Source organism: Aythya ferina (genome assembly GCF_964211825.1).
Source record: "Aythya ferina genome assembly, contig: HAP1_SCAFFOLD_110, whole genome shotgun sequence".
In the NCBI taxonomy this organism is placed as follows: Eukaryota; Metazoa; Chordata; class Aves; order Anseriformes; family Anatidae; genus Aythya; species Aythya ferina.
In genome coordinates, this window is record NW_028181409.1 from 191,278 (window position 1) to 206,061 (window position 14,784).

The window sequence follows — 14,784 nt, forward strand, 5'->3', positions numbered from 1 at the left end:
GTTTTGGGGAAGGTTCAACTTTGTTTTTAGGGCTGCACTGTAAGGATTTTGCAAGAAGCAGAGGCAGTGCTTTTACTTCTGCTGACTCTCAAATGTGTCTTATGGGATTATTCGCTGAAAGCCCTGGTTTCATTCTAAAAAGCCAGTCCAAATGCCAACACAGTTTGCTCGTGAAAAAGCTTTGATATGTAGGCGTGTCACAGCACTGCAAAGCACAGAGATCTTTCCTTATAATTACAAACAGTATTTACAGGACTACTTGAGTGAAGTCTGAAGCCCTTTCTTGGACTGTCAGTTCCTGTGGGAACAGGAATAGGAGCAGCAGTTTGTAAAACTAAGTTTTGAGATCCTGTTCTCTGTTTCATCTGGAACTCCTCAATAGGAATCAACCATAAGTGCAGTGTGTTTTCTTTTTCCTCCAATTGGCTGCTTAGATGCCTTTTTCTCCTTAATTTATGAGATAAGCCTAAACTAGGGGCGTATATTTCAAAGACAGATGTAACTTGAATATACCTGCGGATCAGCAAAGTCCTCTTGATGTGGGCCTCCACTGGCTTTTCTTCCCCTTTTCTCCTAGGTTCTTGAGCTGTGAAAAATCTAGACAGATACATATGTCCTCATCTGAACTGGTCATTAGGCTCCTCTTCTGGTCTGAGGGAAGAAATGAGCACCTCAGGGCCCAGTTATCTCATTCTAAAGTAGATGCCTGCAATAGGTACTTCACAGGTGCAATTCATGCACCTTTTCCTCAATGTCGACAACAAAGAGAATGCCGGATGGCTTGCTCAGCTTTCACTGTTGTGATTTTCTGAAGCAAAGTGAAATGAATCTCCCACCCTCAGTGTTTCTTCTCTACCATGCATGTGCTTCTGACGTCCCTACTTCTTGTTGTCCTCTCGTGGCCGCTCTAATGAAAAAATGAAAAAGCCCTTCCATTTTTGAGAAGCAAACTGGTTAATGTCAGCATCTTCTGATGCATCGCAAATGTTCAGAGTTTTTAGGAAGTCGTTTATTTAAAGTCTTCAGAATAATTTTGGTAGACAGTGTGCAAGGTTAAGAAAACCTCTGAATGCTTGTATTTGATCTGCAGGTACCTGACTATGCCACAAGGATTAAAGAGCCGATGGATCTTTCAACAGTTCTGACTCAAATTGACTCGCGCCAGTACCTCGCTGCCGGAGACTAGCTGAAGGACATCGATCTAATCTGTAACAATGCCTTAGAGTACTACCCGGATCAAAGATCTACAGGTGAGGATGTGCTTTTTAGCCCTAGTTTAAAAAATCTGTCAAACATATAGATGGATAAATGCTGTGTGCGGACAATAGACTTCGGATGGATTAGCTGATTTTGGACGTCCAGACTGTAAATATTTTATCATTTTGCTACTTGGGCATGGAATTGTGATATAAGTGTTCCCAAGGAACTAGTGCTTTTGTTTTAATTAACTTCGATGTTGTTATGCTGAAAATATTCACTGAGAGAACCTTTCGGAACCAACCTATGAAGAAAGCAATTTTCTTCTGTGATCAAAACAGTTTCATTGGTTGGTAGACAACATTCAGTTAAAGTGTGTAAAATTTCAGATCGTCACAGCGCCTATGTTTTGCAAGACACTGCATATTCAATGGTGAGGAACGAACTGGATACAGAGTTTAGACGACTTTGTGAACAAATTAAAGAATCTCGTGAGAAAAGAGGTACGTGCTTTAACGCTAAGGATTTGAAGACTTGTCTCTGCATTTGTAACTGAAAATGCATGACGAAGATCTTTGGTATCTATTCTTTCTTGCAAGGTCGCACCTCTGCAGCGTGTGCTCCATGCGACAACTCCAAGTCACCACAGCAGAACCCTGCTACTGAAGACGAGAAACCAGATGAAGAGAGTAATGAAAATGAGGAGATGCCAGCGGCACCTGTAGATGCCAGTACACCCATTTCTAATGGCAAGTTGCATTTTATTCAGCTGCTCTTGTCATTCATACCTTCTCTGTTCTTGAGGCGCAACAGGTGTCTCTGATGCCTGGCTCTTTATGGCAGAGGTAGTTTGTTTTCAAATTGACTTCCAAATGGGAGAGAGAAATCCAGAGGTCATTCATTCAATATAGCGATGAATTAAAGTTCAAAGAAAGTTGGTTCATTTGATGTACTCTTACTGGAACTTCATTTTGTAAACAGAACGACCCCCCACTCAAGGATATGACAGCTTCCCTCCCGTACTAAAAATGATAGTACTCACCCTTGTAGGAGCAGCAATGTGAAGAAGGTCAAGGGCAGTAAGAAGGGTTCGAAGCTTTGATATAACAAGCCTTTCACTTTTTTTGACAGAGCTCCTAATAAGCATCTTTAGCAAGGTCTGGAGATGGGAGAAAAACTCAAACTAGATTTTAATTCTAGGATGTATAATGTCAAGCTTGACTGTTCCTCTGAACAGTCAATTGAATTTAAATTTTTTTAATTTAAATTAATTAGTTTATTTTTTTTAATTTAAATTCAACTGAATTTAAAGTTTTGAATTTAAATTCCAATTGAATTTATTGAAAAAAATTCCAATTGAATTTAATGTTTTGTTGTTGTAGTTTTTCACGAAACACTAAGTTTATGTGAAAGGTTTTGCTGCAATATCTTTTTGCCAAGGATATTAAGCTTAAGTTATCCACAAGAAAACGGTGGGGAAAAGGAAGCTTTAGTTTTGAAAGTTTTTTTTTTTTTTTTTTTTTTTTTCTCTCCAGGTTTTTCTTGAGCACAGCAGCGTTTCAGTGTCTGCCTGCCATTAGTTGCCCCACTACCAAGTCAGGAGGGTCAATTAAACTTGCGTGAGGCAGAATTTCTTTATCTGAATCTACGTGGTTCACATAAATATATTCTTGTTTCCTTCTTTCCCTAGGATTATTCTTCTCCCAGTAATGAATGTTTCAACGGACACCGTTGAAGATCAATGAGCAAAAGCATCCTGCGGTGTTCAGTCTCCAGCTTTGAAGAAAGTATGGCGATACTGAGGGGAAATGTCAAGAGAAGACGCTTTTCAAGGTACTGTATTTCTATATGTTCAATCTCTGTTCGATTTGTAGATTGAAAAGCAAGAGAGAAAGCATGTGCAGTGAGTTGTGGCCTGATAAACCTCCGGCTAAAATCAGCAGAGGCCTATGAGCATGCTGATGGCGTACCAGTACCTTAAAACTAGAATCCCTCTTCTCAGTGAAAGTCTTCTGCTTTTCTAAAAAAAGCCTGTTTTTTTCCCCAACCCCTTTGAGGTGTTGTTGTGGTTTAACCCGGCCGGCAGCTAAACACCACACAGCCCTTCTGCAACCCTCCCACCTCCCTCTCTGGGATGGGGGAGAGAAACGGGACAGTGAAGCCCGCGAGTTGAGATAAAGACAGTTTATTAAGACAGGAAAATAATAATAATGATGATGATGATGATGATAGTACTGCTACTAGTAATGTGTACAAAACAAGTGATGTACAATGCAGTTGCTCACTACCCGCTGACCAGTGCCCAGTGTAACCCCTAGCAGCCCGGCTGCCCCGCCCTATCCATGGTGCAGCGTGTTGCCATAAGGCATAGAATTCTTTGGCCAGTTGGGGTCGGCCATCCTGAGTCTGTCCCCTCGCAGCTGTTGCTGTGCGCCGATTCTGATCGCCAATAGGACAGTGAGACACCGAAAGGTCCTTGGCTTGTTGTAAGTACTGCTCTGCAGCAATTGAAATATCGGGGTGGTATCAGCACTCTTCTAAACATCCTTTCACACATCCTCAGCCAAAACATAGCAACCTACCCGCTACTAGGAGGAGAACTAACGCTGTCCTAACTGAAACCAGGACATGTATCTTTTCCACTTGGGTGCTATTGCTCATAATTTTGAGAATTCAACATGAGCAAGCTAGGAAATGTGGGTACATACAGAACCGCGTGTATATGGCACACAACAGACTTGGGATGTGGATCCTGCGTGAGGCCTACAGGCTTCTCTTTGTATACCATGGAGCACTGGCTTGTAAACATGGTGAAATTTCCCATCCTTGATGGGTCTAATACAACAAGTCTTTTCTCCCTTCTCTGCCCTGTCCTCTTTCTTAATGTAGGCAGTTGAGAAAGCCAAAATTGGAACGAAAAAAAGAATGTAACACAGGTAAGTGGCTGTAAGTCCCCGGGATACCTATTTACGCTGGTTACTGAAGAGGATGGCACTTGGTCACTCCATGGCTTTCATTTGGCCCCAAAGCCTTCTGTAGTCAGCTGAATTCACTCCTCAGTGACTTTTCTGTGAAGAGAGGTAGGTGCAAATAGGAGATTTTATGAATTCCTTGGGGAGGGAGCAGTGTGAATTGCAGCTTGGTAGGCACAAAGCAAACCGTTCTAATTGTGCAAAGTAAATCGATACTTGATAAGTTCAAACTTAGTTTTATAGTTGGCAAGCACAAAAGTAAACCTTAGCTGTGATCCTAGCAGCACAGTGGTGTAGCTCTTCCCTTCCCCTTGTCCTCTTAGCTCTTTTAATGACAGTGCAAGCAACCAACCTGTGCCAAAGGGTGCTGTATGGCAAACAATGGGCAGGCTTTTTTCTAAAAAGCACGAGTTTATGTGGTGTTTGGGTGTTTCTCTTGAAACGATTCTTCCCTCCTTGAGCTGTTAGATCCTAATGCAGGAAATGGAAGTGCTGCATGCATAAACAGAGTAATCAAACATACACCTCTTAGGAAGAGGCTTGCAATGTCCTAGTGTTTGTTTTGAGCACTGGTAGATACAGTTTGACATGAATGGAGTGAAAACACCTTAGAGAAAGGTGTTGATTGTTCTCACTTTTCCAAGACAGAAATAAGTGGAGTAGATTTCCCTCCTGCATGGAACAAAAGTTGCACGTTTGTTTTTGTCTGACTAGCTTTCAGTCTCTTTAAAAATTTCCCTACAGGTCCCAGTTTTAAGTAGACAGTTTAAACGTGCAGAGCGATAAAGAAGTGGAATGCAGTGGTTGTGACACCAACTTCTGATCTGAAATGTAAAGAAAACTCAATCCACTTCAGGGTGCCTTTTTTGTTTGTCTGTTTCCATTTTACAAGAGCAACGGTGAAATAAGGAGAATCCCATCTTCACTGTTTCAAAATCCTTTGTTTCTGCGTTTCAGTCACCAGAACACTGAGGAGTAGAGCTGGTGCAAAAACTGTGAGACGAGTCCACGGAGAAAACAGGGACTTGGAGCTGCGCCGCAGCTGTAGAGTCGGACACAGGCGGTACTCGACTACTAACTCGTCCATTCTATTTGACAAACTTATGACAAAGTAAGTCATCTTTTCTTGCAGACCTCTTAGAATGATCTTTCTTAGCAAGCCTTTGCACTATGGCATGATGTTGGCCTCGACTTGCTCTTTAGTTTGACAGCAAAGAGGTATGGCTGCTCCTGGCATTTCCTTCCTGTTTACAGGGAGACACCGTTACCTGGCTAGATAAACAGATTTTCTTGAAGGTGCTATTTCAGCATATAAGAATTGATTTAAAAAACAACAACAACAACAACAAAAGTGCTTCATGGCTTGCTAGTTTTGTAATCTCACATTTCTGCAGGAATACTTGATTTGCTGCATTTCACCATTACACTCGTCAGCGCCGCTGATTCTGGTTTATCACTATTTGCATTGCAAATCTCCTTGTCCAAAGCTTAAACTGATGTATGCACTGCTTGAAAACAAAACCTGAAGTTGCAGAGCAGTAGACTCAAGTCATTATGTTAGCAGCTGTGTAACCATACTGCTTTCCAAACATAAGATGTCCAGCTTATTTTGTTTCTATGAAGAGTTTAAACGGCTCCCGTTAAGCAAAGATGTCCCCACACTGATACTTACTATTAAGCAAGGATTCCACCTCCTTTGGCTGAGGTCTGCTCCCTTACTCACATTGGAACATTCATCCAAGTAGCCTGCAATTCCACACTCTCGGGGGAAAGTCCATAGAATAGCAAAGGTTCCTCCAGTCTCTTCCTCAGCCTTTTTTTGAAGCATGCAATAAAGCAAAACATTCACAGGCTGCCCTTCCATGCAAAACAAGGCAAATTAGTAAGACAGGAGCCACAAAACTGATTGTCCTTTAAAGTTAAAATGAGATTTGAAATAGATCGAGTTAGCAAGTGTTGTAAGTCTGTAGCTAAGTCTGGTTTTGCCAATGCAGCACAATTCCCTATCACGTAGCCAGAGCTGCTTCTGTAGCTCCAAGAAGCAAAACTGCTTTGACAAAATACTGTGTCATCAAAGCATTCGTTGGCTCAGTAGGCACGGCTCAGGTTCAAGAAGTTTGTGAAAAAATGAGTACTAACAGAAGCAGCAGGGTCCAAAGAAACACTTTATGTCCCCACTGCAAAATGAGGGGCTTTACCTTGAGTGTTATGCACACTGTCAATAGAAAAGCACTGTAACAGAATCTGCCACGGCAGTTTGCATGTTACTGAAAGACCATCAGAGTGGGACTGCAGCAAGATCATTGCGAAGTTACAAAAAAACCATGTGGGGGTGGGAGTTTAGTTGCGTTAGATAACACAATCTTAGATAAAGATTTTGGTCTTAACGTAAAAGTAAGGATGTCTACTGATTTCTTCAACTCCAACAACTGAAGCCCAAGTCTGAAAAATCGCCTTTAAGAATGCAAAGAAAATATTTAACTCTTCTGTATGTTCATACTTTGCTATCAAGCAAAGGAATGAATGCTGATGCCTTAACTATGTAGGGCTGTAGCTTACAGAGAGACTACACCTTCCTGTTTTTTTCCCTTTAAAAACGTTAAATGTACGTGAAATTATTTGGGGGTGTTTTCACATGCAAAGCCTAATGCAGTGCATGCAAGCCCTGTCATCTTCTTCGTCTAGTAGTGTCGCGTTAAGGGGTGTAGCCGATTGACCGTCATGGGTCCCGTCGGATTCAGGGTGCTGAACTATCACGGTCACGGATTCACCAACAACGCAGTACGGCCTCGCTCTAGTCGCATTCGAGGAGAACTCTCACAGCTAGGAAGAATGCAATTAAGTGCAATTTCTTACGGCGACAGGTACACAGGTTCTTTGGATTGTCAGTGATAAATTCACTGTCTGCAAAAGCAAGCTAGCATGCATGAAATGCACAGGTACACAGCCTAGGTATTAAGACATGAAAAAGCATCAAAACTCTAGAGATTTCTAAGATTCCACAGAGACGCCTGGTATAAGCAAGCGTTCAGATCTTACCCCACGGCGTCCCAATGGAGTGGGGGTGGGGGAGTGAGAGGCTCAGCCTGTCGAGTGATGTCAGAAGGAATCCTTCCTGATAGTATCTTCCCTAACATCCCCTTTCTCTTAAAGCAATTGATATTATTTTCTATCTTTAAGGTGGAGCTTGAGTGACTCTAGTCATGCATATCTTGGTTGTGCTTGGTAGAAATGATCTCACTTGCGTTTAAAGGTACAGGCTGTGAGAAATTCCGAGGGCGTGCTCAGTGAGGGGTGGTTGCACCTTGGAGGCGGGTAGCTTTTGGGATGGAGGTGTGCTTATGATGCCTAGTCGCTTAAGGCGATTACTCCACAAGTAGTAACTTAGTGTTGATTTAACTACAGCATATCTAAAACATAAGAAGGATGTTAGTATGGAAGAAGCCGATGAAACCAGTCCTTAAATCTTACTACTTATTGTGCGTGAGCAGACTGGCGTGAGTTTTAGCTATACTGGCAAATATCAAACCACACCTGTGTCGTCCCAAAGCTGGGAAAAAAAAAAAAAAAAACAAAACCAAGGAAATGTTGAAGCAAATAGGGAGGCCTGTAGCTTGTGCAGTCTTTTAGCTGAGAAAATAAAGAAGGAGAGAGACAGGTAGCCTTGAGCTAGCAGAAGCAAGGAAGAGAAGGGCTAAAAGGGAAAAAACAGGAAGGAGAACACCAGCTCCAGACTGACCTCTAGTAACCTTTTTCTCATTAAGGGTCATTAGCACATTAAAAATCACACCTGTCAAAATGCTAAACTATGCTAATGTGGGATTCGGTGTGTGTCCCCCCTCTCCTGTTCCCCCTCCCCCCCGGTATTCCTCTGTAATGCACAAGCTCAGTGGAGATAAGTTAGGTGAGCTGTAATAACCAATCCAAAGGAGCCAAAGAGAGAGTTTTCACAAGTTTCCTGTGTATAAATGACGGCGATTCGAGTCAGAGGTGTGCTTGCTTTGCGAAAGATGGCCAAGTACCTGACTCTGCAGAGTTCTATAAGTAATTATATAATTAAAAGACCTTCGTGTGCATTCCGACTCTGGGTGCTTATTGGCGCGGTGCACTCTGCACGAACCTGCAGACAACATCTGTACTCAGTGTCATGCCTACAGACAACCCTTTACTGTTGGGACCTGCATATTTTTCTGTGCATTCAACACAACCCCTTTGGCACAACTAGTTAACCACGTAGCTGCCAGTCCACCACTCAGTTGCACTTGTGAAGAGGAAAAGCTATTTCCGTCTACTGGAGGAGCACATCCTCTAAATGCAAGCTTCACTCAGCTGGTCATTTACTGCAGGACAAGATTTGAAAAGTGTTGTTGAGTTCTGGGTTTCCTGCTTACAGGAAAAATTAAGTGCTAGATCGCCCTCTACTCTGCTTTGTCTGCTGCATTTAATGGAGATAAAACTGATTTCGTTTGCTCCTCCATTTATGGACAATGAGCTGAAGGAACAGGTACAGCACATTAGCCTGGAATGCCTTCCCTCCCAACCAAAGTAAACTGGAGCTGTAACTAACACAAGCAAAAGCAAGGCTTCTGTGTTTTCAGCTGAATAAAGTTCCAACAAAATCATCCTCTGGGATTTGAAGGTTACTTCACATGACATGCCAACGACTCTTTTCCCTCCATTGTAAAGCGGATCCCTGCTGTTAGTTGCTCTAGAAGCAAAGGAATCGTCGGTTTGGTAACCAAATAGCCGCTTCTGCAAACGAGAAGTGTTGTGCTCTCTCTTCCCTTTGAATGACTCCACACTTCTCATCAGCTACTGGATTGCTGACCTAGAATCAGAGAACATCCCAAGGTGGAAAGGACTCCCAATAATCACCAAGTCCAACTGGTGGCTCCACACAGGACCACCCCAAAGTGAGACCCGATGTCTGAGAGCATTGTTCAACACTTGTTGACCTCCGTCAGGCTCGGTGCCATGAGCAGTGCCCTGGGCAGCTGTCTCAGTAGCCAGCCACCCCCTCAGCGCAGCACCTGAGGCGCACGGGGCTCGGCGGGGCGGCCCGGGAGGGGAGGACGGCGGGGCGAAGTGGCAGCTCCCTCAGAGCCGTCTCCCCGCCGCCTCGGCCGCATGTTGTGGCTTTTTCGTGTCGGGGCTTTTTCATGTCGTGCCCTCGGTCTCTCGCCGTGGGTGAGATGCTGCTCCCCAGCGCGGACCCCTTGCGCGCGGGGCCTGCCCGCGGCGGCGGCGGGAGGGAAACCCCAACCCCAAAGCCCTCCCGGCAGGGAGAGCTCGGGGTGAGGGCCGATCCGGCACCGACAGTAAACACACGCCGGAGGAAACGCTCTGGTTTTAGCCATGAGCAGCGCGGCCAGGTTCAAAAGGCGTCACGCTGGAGCTCCGAGTTCGGCGGCGTTCCGAGGCCGTTGTGGCGGTTGTGGAGACGGCCCCGGCTGAGGTGGCTGCTGCTGTCGCTGCTGTCCCCTCTGTCCCTGCTGTTGCCGCTGTTGCCGCTGTTCCCGGACCTTGGAGACCCCCGGCGGCTCCCTGTGCCAGGCCCTGTGGCCCCGGGGAGCTGCCCGCCGCCTCGTCGGCCAGCCCGGCAGCAATCCTGCCAGCACAGAATAGCCCACTGCGTTTCAGGGTAAAGTGACGATTAATTTCTATTTCCTGGCCTGGGTGCTGCTTTCTTCTTTAAGGAAGCTTCAAGGTTAAAGGTTCAACTCAGTTATGTCAGGGTTCAACTCCGTTTCGTGAAGGGGCTCTTGTACGAAAGCTTAAGCTGGGATTGACTCTCTGCTAAGCGGAGGCCAAACGTGGACCTACTGAGAAGCAGGTCCTAAGTGATAACATTTTCTAAAGAGACTGCTAAACACATCTGAAGAGTGCTGCTGCAGAACTCTGAATGGGGGGATAGCAACTGTCTTAAGTGATCTGGAATCTTGAATTTACTTTTCAATGGACAAGAGGTGTGTCTCTCAAGGCAAACAAAGAGAGGAGTAACACCCTCTCTTGTCACTCATGTCAACATAAATTTATGCTCAGAGCGTAGGTGTAGGAACAGCATCGGTATGTATATGGAACATCGGGAGAGGAAGCTCTATCGGTATTTACAGTTTTTCTACTATCTTGTCAGAGAGAAGTCATCTCCAAATGAGAAATGGATGTATTTTGAAACAGTGGTGGTGGATCGGATTTCTTCTTTCTAGTGTTAATATTTGCTCTTGAATCGTACTTAATACCTGGTAACACCTCAATCAGTTGTCAAAAATAAACTTAAAAATGTGTAAGGCTTATCTCATTGGTCAGTATAAAGATCAAGGTCTTCGCTTCGCTTTGCTTCCCTTCCCTTCCCTTCCCTTTTTTTCTTTTTTTCGTTTTTTCTTTTTTTTCTTTTTTTATTTTTTTTCTTTTTTCTTTTTTTCTTTTTTTCTTTTTTCTTTTTTTCTTTTTTCTTTTTTTCTTTTTTTCTTTTTTTTCTTCTTCCCTTCCCTTCCCTTCCCTTCCCTTCCCTTCCCTTCCCTTCCCTTCCCTTCCCTTCCCTTCCCTTCCCTTCCCTTCCCTTCCCTTCCCTTCCCTTCCCTTCCCTTCCCTTCCCTTCCCTTCCCTTCCCTTCCCTTCCCTTCCCTTCCCTTCCCTTCCCTTCCCTTCCCTTCCCTTCCCTTCCCTTCCCTTCCCTTCCCTTCCCTTTTCATTTTCCCCAGTATTGTTTTTCTGTTCTCCTTCTCACTGCAGTCTTGATTTTGTTTCTTGTCCCTTAAGTATGTTTCCAAAGTGTTGCTGAAACATTTTCCCTTTCAATCCTACAAAAGGAGCTGTCACTGGTGAAGATCGGAGCTTATCCCTGAGCCCAGGAGCTGTCACCTTAGTCTTCCAATCGGACAAGGACGACTTCATTTCTCATGTAAATGCATTTGTCAGGTTTGCGTATTGTTTTTTCAGGAATGGAAAGTGTGTATAGAATGGATTTAAAATCAATTTTAAATGTAAAACGTCAGGGCAAAAAAGTTCTAATTACAACCTCTGCACACAATTTGCCAGCTGTGGGACTAGGAGTTTTCTTATTTACTGTGTTTTGTTTAACGTGTCTGAAGTTTAATGGACAGCAATCAAGGCGTGCTAGAAATCTGAAAGCACTTTATGCTTTGTTCTCTCCGTCATTTTGGTATAACAAACTAGCTTATGTTTTAAACCCTCCATGAGGTTAGTGGTTTCCCTAAAGGTAACAAGTCCCTGTGTGCTACAGTAAGACAGTAACAAAACATGAAATATAGAAGTTCATCCTGTCATTATTCAGCTTCTGCCTATGGACACACAACTACGCTTATTTAAAGCGGTATCACCTTGAAACCTAATCAGCATTTTAAAAAGGACTTTGTAGCAGTTATTGGCTTTTGTCCTGGAGGGCTGAGGTTTGTTTTGTTTTGTTTTACATTCAGCATTTCCGTTTCTAGCTTACATTCCCCTGTTATTTTGCATGAGGAAAGCATGCAACTTTACAAAGTAGAACGGAAAGAGCTGCTTTTTAGTCTAACTTTTCAGTTTTTCATAGGAGTTTTAAATGTGGTAGGAGTAAAACACCAGAAGTACTGCTGCCAAAGTTATATTCAAACTCGTCTTTCTTGGAGAAGCAGAAGAAGCCCAGGGAGAAATGAATTTGCAAACATGCTCTTCATGCTCTCCTTTCCCAAGATTTCTCTGAGATATAGCCCATCCTCTGTGGGTTTTGAGGTATATGGTTCCCAGGAGTGAAAAGGAGGGCCAAACATCTCTCCTCTTGGATCTCAGCATGCCAGGGCTTTAGTGTACTGCCACTTACAGCTCCGCTTTTTCACCTGGAAAAAGCGACCGCATGATGTAGACTGAGGAGCCCTCACAAATTAACTTGCCGTCACCAAGTGACGCCCATGAAAGGTGTATTTAAAAGCTAGGCTCATTATAGAATCACAACAAACCCCTCATGACTGGTGCAGTAGACAGTGAGGTAGAGGGCGAGCCCTGGAAAGACAGAAGAAAAGTAGCAGTGAGTTCTGGGTACCTTTGTGCAGACGAAACAGAAAAACACAGGCAGTGAAGTAATAGTGTTCCGTTACTAATGCCAGCAATAGATAATTGCAACAATTATCTGTTAGATCATAGGTACTAATTAACAGATAATTGCGCAACTCCGGAAATCAATAAATAACTGATTCCCCTCAGAGAATGTCTTCTACATTTTTATATTAAAAAGACTCCAGAGTTGTAATGGATTAAAATCCTACGGAAGGGAAAGAAATGGCATCAGCCACTAGTTCTGCAGAAGCGAAAAGTAATACTGATAGAGTTCAGATGGAAATTTTCACTTTGTGTGTTTAGTTTGGGGATTCTTTTTAAATCATTCATACCAGCGATTTAGTTCTTAAGGCTGTTTCTTTGAGATTAAGTGACAGGACTTCTCTTACTCTTTTCTTCTTGGAATGCTTCTTGATATTCTTACGTCAGCCAGAACTTCTGTCTCTGTTGCAGATGTGAACAATGACCGTAGCTAAGAAGCCCAAATCTTCAAAGCCTAAAAAGCCCTCTTCAAGGCGGTCTGGCAAATCCAAGAAACCAAGTCCTAAAATAGTGATGTCACGCACCGCCAACTGGGGCCGGATAGTGCCTGCAGAAGATTCAAGCCAAGTCTCTGTGGCCCAAGGACGTGGAGGTGCTATTTACTGTAGATCATCTGAAAATTCTAAGGCTTTTGCCCCAAGAGATCTAAGTAAGTGTGTGTTTTATCCTGCCTCCATTTTCTTCAAAGCAAAAGTAGAAAATGCAGTTCTTACTTGTTGCACTGATAGAGAAGGGGACTACTGTGAACAAAGACTTCAAAAGCGAATCCCCTAAGGCAACTGAAGTGACTGATGTTACAGAAATTAATTTTGATATATTTACAGTCAACATTAAAATGGTTGACTAAAGTTGTTTGTTTTTTGTTTTTTGGTTTTTTTTTCCCCAAAACATTGTGTTGACCAGCCAATTTGAATTTGGTGGTATTAAAGCTGTCTGCAATAAGTTTTTCTGGTTTGGATTGTAGCTAGCTCCTCTAGGTGCTCCTGCAGAATAGTATTTTTTTAAATACCTTTCTTCGAAACAAACAAACAAGATCTCTTTTTAAATTTAACTTTCTTGCAGTCGTTAATGATGGAATTGCTCCGCCACAGAGCATTCTTTTTCCACCTGAGAAGATTTGTATGGATTGGCGAGAAACACAAAGTGTTGGAGTTGGCCTGTACAATCTTGGCAACACATGTTTTCTTAATGCTACTCTGCAGTGTTTGACCTACACACCCCCACTTGCCAATTACATGCTTTCTCTTGAGCACAGCCAGTCATGTGAGTACTTTCTAACAGTATTTTGAATCTGTTGGATAGCTCTGAAGGTGAAAGAACAGCAGTGATTCTGTGAGATAAGCTTATTTGCCTGATTTTACCTGTAGCAGCTGGCTTTGAGCACTGTATTAGCAGTGGGCTCCGAATAGCATATGGAGTGCAATTAATGCACCATGGTTTATTTATTTAGTTATTTGTTTGTTTGTTTGTTTGTTTGTTTATTAAAGGATCATTTATTGCTTCATGGGAATAATGAAGTGCATTGGACAGTAATGCATTTGGTAGTAATTTTAGAGAGTAATACATTTTGCAGCCTGTGGAGTTCACATTCCTGTCAGCCTTTACAACTGCGACTTTGCAGTAGTCTTTTAGATTTCTCTTCACAAAATGCATTTGAATACAGGCTTAGTGGATATTTTTCTTCTGTCAAGTTGTGTGAAATGAAATGTTACAAGACTGTTGGGACATTGGCATCTTGGGAGAATAGAATGTAGCAAGGAGAGTGGATATTGTATCTATAGTTTAAATTGTACTTAGATGTTTGTAGGTATGGATATTTCGCTGGACTGGGATGCTTTGTTCTTTCACTCTTCAGGTCGTGAACAAGATTTTTGCATGATGTGCACGATGGAGACTCACATTAACCAGGCCCTGCGTTGCACTGTTGATGCCATCGAGCCTACGCATGTTATCAGTAATCTCAGTTGTAAGTGGCTTCAGATGTGTTTCTTTTCGATAGCTTGTAATCTTCAAATAATTATTTGATGTGTCTAAGTGGTTTTAACACTCCAATGAAGAGAGATTTTAGAAATACAAGAATGATTTCATTTTTAAATGAGGTCAATACTATCATCTTCTTATTTAGGAATAGGACAACATTTCCGTTTTGGCAGTCAAGAAGACGCACACGAGTTCTTGCGCTATACTGTTGATGCTATGCAGGAAGCGTGCTTGAACGGAAGCACCGAGTAAGCATAAACAAGTTCACTTTCATACATTCTCTAGCACCTTCTAGTCCTTTATTTACTCTCAGAAATGATCTCTAGCACCTTTTAGTGCCTTATTTACTATCAGCAATGCAAGTCTACATCATCCTTGGTTTTCATCAAACTCTTTGAAGAGTTAATTCTGTGCCTTAAATCTTCTGAGGTCTGATTATAATTTATTTCCAGATTGGACAGATCTTCTCAAGCTACCACCATCATTCATCAAATATTTGGAGGATTTCTAAGATCAAGAGGTACTTGAAAAAATATTCCTGTCC